A 7,126-nucleotide genomic window follows, 5' to 3' on the forward strand; every position below is an offset into this window, starting at 1 on the left:
AATCTGGAAGCAACTTGCAAGCTGTTTGTTTCCCAGCTGTCATCACAGGTCCAGGTCACTCAAAAGCTGCCTAAACTCTCAATCTACATTAGTGAACACTGTCTGGAAAGAATCCTTCACACAGTCTTGCATTAATTCTGCCATTTGTCCATGGAAAGGTTACATAGTCATAATTTGTCTAAATCAGTGCTAAAAGCTTTCTGATGGTGGTGAAGAAAGAGGTCACTGTGTGCAAGTGCTGGGTGAACCGCGGTCTGGAGCTTTCATTCAGAATGAAAATGTTGTGAGGTTAGGTTGTACTCCAGCAGTGTTGACACACTGCACACATTGGTGTTCATCATCCACATTAACTAGGTTGCTTGGATGTCAAATGTGTTTTCTTGTCATTTTAAGAGTTCACTTAACTCTCCATTCAGGAACAGAAAGAGGAGAGCTGGGAGGAACTGGCAGCAAGACTCCCCTTGCCTCTCCCCTGCTTCCTCATCTACCTGACAACATCTCTATTTCATCCCTGTATTATTTCCTGCATGTGTTTAGGCTGCCTTAGGGGATAAAAAAGATTTTAAAAATATAAAGTTGCTATTAAATGTGTTGAGCTCACTAGCAAATAAGGAAAACAAGGACAGCCTCTCAAAATAATCTCCTTTAAATTTTGGTGTTCAGAACTGATTGCTTTGTTCCTGCTGATTTGCTGATTAAAGCTCGAGTTAAGCTCTTCTGCCTCTACGCTCCAAATGCACTGCTTGATCCAGGTTAACTACTGTGACATCTTCTTAAACACACCATAGGGGAGTTTATGGGATCTCTTCTGAGCCTGGAATAAGGTCAAGAGCACTTCTTACGATGCTGGACCTGGTTACCTCACATGTAGGTTGCTCACTCTATCATGCTTTTTTGCAGAGTTCTGGTCTCATATTCGTTTGTGAAAAATCAAACAAACAGAGTGCCCGACAGAAGGGAAATAAAAGTTTGATTGTCATAAGGGGACAGAAGTGCTCAGTAGCTGTGACAAAGCCAGCCAGCAGGGACATAAGTGGTTATGCCACCTGCCAAGAGCTGGAGTCCCTTCCAGCAAAAGAGATTTCATAGAGTTTGAAAGATTATTTCCATGATGAGAAAGACTGAAGGTTTAAACAAAGATATGTGATGACATTCAAATAAAGATGCATTTGCTTCCATTTGGTATACATTTTTCATTAAAATGAGACAGCTGTACTTAATATCTTCTAATTATTTCCTAATCTATTTTTGTACCAATCAGAAAATCCAATTACAAAGATTACTTCCCTTCACTCTTCTAAAGCTTTCCAACTGACTCCATAATTAAATGAGCAAGCCAGAACAAGCTACTTTTAATACTTTACAATGGAAAAATAGTTTCCAAGGAGAAGGGGCATGACCCTACATGCCTTGAAGTCAGCTGGAACTCAAACCTGCAGACAGTGCTGAGAAGAGCAGCAATCCCCAGAGTAGCTGCTGCTCTTGCAAAGGATGGGGCTGTCTTGCTAGCCTGGAGTCAGGGTGAATTACTGCAACAACAGCCAAGGAGATCTGGGTGCAGAGGCACAACTTTGCTTACTGTTTTGCCACTGAGGCACAGTCATTGCAGCATCATCACAATGTAAGACAGGCTGTTGCAATGGCCAACTGTGTACTTAATCACCGTGGTTGTACAGGTCACAGCTTTGCCTCTGAGTTAGAGCTGGCAACTACTGCTTGGAAACTCCTTGTTGCTTTATGATAATAATCCTATTTGGTCTCATTTTTCCATAAGCAGGACTAGGAAGCCACCTAGTCTGTCCTCTCATGTGTCTAATATCCTTTAAACGCATGCTAGTACCCAGCCTATATTTTAAACAGGCCAAATACTTGCATCACTTGAAATAAAAGAAAAAATAGCTGACATGAGAGCTGTGTTCCAGAGAGTAAGTGATGCAATGGCAGGAATGAATTTGGTACGGCATAGGCAGATGATTTCCATGTGCTGAACATAAAATCCACCTGCTACAGAGGAAGTGAAAAGCCTAAAGTCCCTGCAAGCTCAGCTGGGGTGGAAGGATATCAGCTCAGAGCTGGTGATTCAATTTACCTCTGGACACATGAGCAGTTTGGAACACAAAATGTACCAGAGGTACTGAAAAAGCATTGGCACCAACTCTCTGCATCTTTTGCTAGATGTGCACATTGAGCATGATTATTTGCCCTGCCTGGAGCTTAACAAGGAAGCTCTCAGCAGGCTAATTTACTTGCAAAAGTTTAAACCAGTGCCTATCTAATTACCCCTCTGGATGACCCTTTGCATCACCTCCCCTAAATAAAGCTGCCCTGAACTGGAAGAGAAGATTTACCTCCAAAAGAATTTAGGTACCACAAAGGGTACATACAGTAAAACTCTCATCCTGGTTCTGAGCAGGCTGGCACTGCATAACCAGTTTTTAACCTCATTGTCATTGAAGTCAGCAAGCACCTCTGAACTACTTCCACTCAGACTATGCCCAGCAGTAATCGCCAGGGTGCTGAGAGTGCCTAAGCAGGCTGCTTCTGTCTTGTAGGACTCTAGAATAAATACGGCTGCTAGGCTAAGCTATATTTGGAAATCCACTCTTATCTGCTGCACAGGACACAAACAGTGTTCCTAGACTGCAAAGGAAAGGAAAGACTGAGCAAGCAGCAAGTTACTGCTCTTCTTTGTCTGCTCTTGCCACAAAACAGGGCATAGCTCACTGGGTTTTAACAGAGAATGCACACATTCTGTGTTGGAAACATCACAGACACCGACGATTAACATCGACTTATTGCAAAGGCGAATGATGACCTCACCCTCAGAAAGTTTTACAAGCAGCAGGAGTAAGAAAGCAAGCTCTGAAGCAAGTGCTGACGCTCAGCGGGGTGCTCTGCGCAGTGCAACTCCCTGCTCTTGCTGCTCTGGCTTTGGGTAGGTTTGCACTGGAAGCTCTCAACGTTTTTTGCAAAGCTGAGGAACACATAATGCACGTAAAACTTAAATACTTCGAGTGATGCCTCTTTACACATGTCTCTAAACCGGGCAGAATGAATCCTTCTCAGAATCCTTCTCATTCTGATCCTCAGAACATCCCCTCTAATGTCAACTTCACACCTAAAAGCTAAGTCCTTTTTAATACCTGCCTTAGAAGAAGTGGCTATCAATGTGCTCCCCCTCTGACTGGTAGAGGTGACACTTCAATTTGTGGAAGATCTTTAGATGAGTAACACCTCCTCGTGTGCTGCCTTTTGCCGAACAGTTGTGGCACAGCCACTCACACGTGCTGAAAACAGCGCGCACCGCACCTGTCCTTCGCACACGGCAGAGGTGCAAACAGAGGCCTAAGGACATCCAATACTTTTTTTCCATTCACTCAAAAAAAATCTCAAAATAGAAGCCCCCTTGATGTTTCCTGTAGCAGCTCCTGCAGAACCTGATGCACTGCCCTGTCACTGAAGATTTGTGTACCAGTCATGCATTTATTTTCCAGGGGAGCTCACTGGGGCTGATCTCTGCTGTGAGTCACGGAGGCTTTGCTCACTGTCTGGGTAGTGGCGAGAGCAGCGTCACTCTGCACACGCAATCGGGCTCCCCGGTGCCACAGAGGGGAGCAGGAGGAGTGTGACTCAGGTTGGGGCATCCAGGGGCAGTGCTGCCATGGTGACTGTGCTCTAGCCATTGGATTACTCAGACTAGGCAGTCGTTAATTAATGGCTTGATTCTTGTTCCTTCCTTCCACGGTCATATTTTCTGCACACCTAAGGCAAACCACTGAAAGACGTCAGACTGCAAACAGCAGAGATTACAGCTGGTCCAAAGAGCACAGGGGAGAAAGCCCTGAGCTTCAAGGAGCACTGGTGAAGCAAGGCTGGATCTAGCTGCTGGTGTGACCACTGCCTCAAGGAAGGGCAGTGCCAAGATGACAGACACCAGACAGATTTGCTAAGAGCCTTTGTGCTCATCAATAAAAGACCTGAGATTCACTGCCAACACCTGTCTGCCCCTAACGTTCAGAAAGTTCCTTCAGCATCAGAGCAAAGATGGAAAACACATACCTGAAACCAGAAACTCCCAAACAGCCCCTTGATTCTATTATGAAGGAAGAAAGAGGCCAGGGTTTGACCGTTCTCCTTCCTGTAGGATCTCTGCTTTACATGTATGCAATAGATTTAAAAATAAATGACATTGCTAATACCTTAGTGATGAAGAAACAGACTATATTAACAAATGGACCTAGGGATATAGCTCAAGTGAGAATGGTACTTAATTACTTACTCAGATGTGTGTCAAAACCAACTGTCATTAAGAAGTTTGGACTGCTATTTTTTTTAATCTAACAGCACTGCAAATCTTAAGTTATTCAAGGACAGAAAGAGTTATGATTCATCGTGAGGCTTTCATGACAATGAGTCTAAGCCCTGCACTAGAACAACTCAGGTAGTGATCTCACTGTAGCTTACATAATCACTCAGGTCAATTAAAAGCTACAAAACTAGCTCTAAAAATTGCAAATGCATTTGTAACAGCTATTTGTATTTTACAGAGCCTAGCAGCTTCAGCTAAACAGGAGACCCCAATGTGCCACGCAGAGTCCAAATATTAAGCAAAGCATAGTTACCAATGCAAAAAGATGAGAAACTCAACCAGCAGGTTCATTATTTCTGGTTTAGAGTTCAAAATTGCAGAGAAATGTCTGACTTCATTGCACCTAATATGCATTTACACTTCATGTACAAAGGTGCCCTTCACATATTCTGCTCTCTTTGGTGACCTCAAGCACAGGTACCTCTTACAGCAATCAGACAAGACCAGCCTAGGAATGACCAACTGCCCAAGGACCTTACTCAGGCTTCTCAGCAAAAACTTGTCACCTCCCTGTCCTCACTCGCTGCTCTCCTCAGAAGCCTTTCTTCTTCATTTGCAAGTGCTTTACCCGCAGAAATCCTGTATAGGTGATCAGTACTGTCACAGCCTCTGAACTGTAACTCATAAACAGCTGCAGACTGACTGCAGAGAAAGACACGCCTGGAAGAGCTCAGATTTCTTGTTTCCACTTTCAAAGTTAATGTAAATATCAAGATAAAACTTTGAGCATTTTTAATCAAGAAAAAAAAACAGGAAAAAATGTACAAAGTTTATAATAAAAAGTTGAAAACAGATGGGTTTTTTTCAGGACATTCAAGCACTGGAGAACATCATGTATATTCATGGTGTGGATTACACAAAGAATTAAATAATCAGTAACTGGAAATTAGCATTTCTTTAATTCAGTTGGGGTTTGGTTTTGGCAGAAATATTTAAACTATTTCCAAAAGGTCCACTACTGAAAGTGTTTTCCCAGTCCTTACTTTGAAGCGAGTCTAAAAGCTGCACACACCATGGATTTAAAAGGTCACTGCATAATCCAATCTGTGATGAACATTTTCCTTTGTAGTTATGACTATACTAAAATAATGATCCCAATTCACAGGATGATTAAACAGATCTATTAATTCTACTTCAGTGAAGCAGGTTGTGTATAACTAGCCTAGCTGAAGCACAGTTCACAACACCTTTTCCTTCAAGGAAGTGTATTTTACCAATTCAAACAAAACCACTAGTTGTTGTTCAAACTTAGCTTTTTTCTCATTAAAAGCTGCAAAATAAGACCCTGGGTTTAGTACTAATTCAGAGCAAGCATCTCAGAACTCCTGCTGAACATTATCTTTCTGCCTGCTAATTTCAAGGCACTCATGATTGCCTTGATTGCTTTATATAAGTTCCCACACTGTTGAAGCCATTTGTACCAATATTCACTGAGATGAGTGCACTTGACAGAAGGTTGAAGCCTCTGCAATTTTACAAAACTTCCTCAGAGCCCCTTGATATCCACAATCATATCTTCCTGTGACAAACTTGACTTTAGCAGACTTCTCTTGATTTCTCTAAGATTTCATGTATTTTCAGGAATGTCTTGAACTGATTACACGAACAAATCTCTGTCTCATCCAGAAGAACAATTAATATGTAATATTCTGCTTGGTAAAAGCTCCCTCCTTCTTGCATATTTTGTACTCAATTTACATTTCATGCTAATCAGTCAGGAGTGAGCAGAAATATAGTATGAAATGCTATTTTAAATGAAGGAAAACCACTTCCCTCATCAGACAGTTAAAACAGATGGCAACTAAGTAACTACACTTAAGCAGTTAATATATTCTGTACTTTTTGGTTTTCAATTCATGCATTAAATCCTGGCAGTCAGTTTGATGAGTTTAATCTGTGAGTAAATAGATTGAGGTGGGGTTAGGATACAAAAAAAATAGTTAGCTCTTTTTGCAGAATCACATCATCTCACATAATGCTATAGAAGAGGACAGAGGCAACAAAAGGGTCTAAATATCTATCCCACAATGTCATTATAATCCCTCAGCATCCACACAAAATGAGGCCGAATCATGGCAATAACCACTTTAATTTTTTTTCCTTACATAAAGTCATTGTAAAGGCACAAACAGAGCTGTACAGAGACCCTGGCTCCAGAGAGCTGCTCTGACTCTACTCCTCACATGTTCATGAGCTTAATTTCAAGCTATGAACTGTGGAAGTAAGCTCCATGTTTTGTATATATGAGGTTAAAACACAGTTCCTGATCCCTTTGCTTTTCTGACTGATTTCTTTACCCCTATGTTGCTGTTTCCTTCACCACCTTCTTTTTTCATGTGGCATGCTCTCCTAGAAGGAAAATACTGAGCAATGCATAACAAACAAAGGCATCACTTAGTGGTGCCATGCATTGTTTGATGGAGAAATTCATCAGGGGAGCCATAACCAGCGTAACAAACAGGTGTGCCTACAAGGTTTTGTATAATTTTACAAGAAAGACAATCTTGATAGTCAGTGCTTATTAATTCCACGATTACTGCCTAATGAAGCAAACTTGCTATGGATGCTCATCAGGAAGCAGCAGAAGAGTGATTCTGAGGAACAAGATACCTTTTCAAGGTCCTCCCACATGACATAGAATCAGGAAATGATTCAGAGCGCAGAGAAGATGTGGTGCAAGCTCCAGCAAATTCATATGACTAAGAGCAGCACAGGTGTTTGAACAAAATGTTTGGACTCTTTGAGGTAATTCATCCC

Source organism: Pogoniulus pusillus, chromosome 17 (assembly GCF_015220805.1).
Source record: "Pogoniulus pusillus isolate bPogPus1 chromosome 17, bPogPus1.pri, whole genome shotgun sequence".
Classification (NCBI taxonomy): Eukaryota; Metazoa; Chordata; class Aves; order Piciformes; family Lybiidae; genus Pogoniulus; species Pogoniulus pusillus.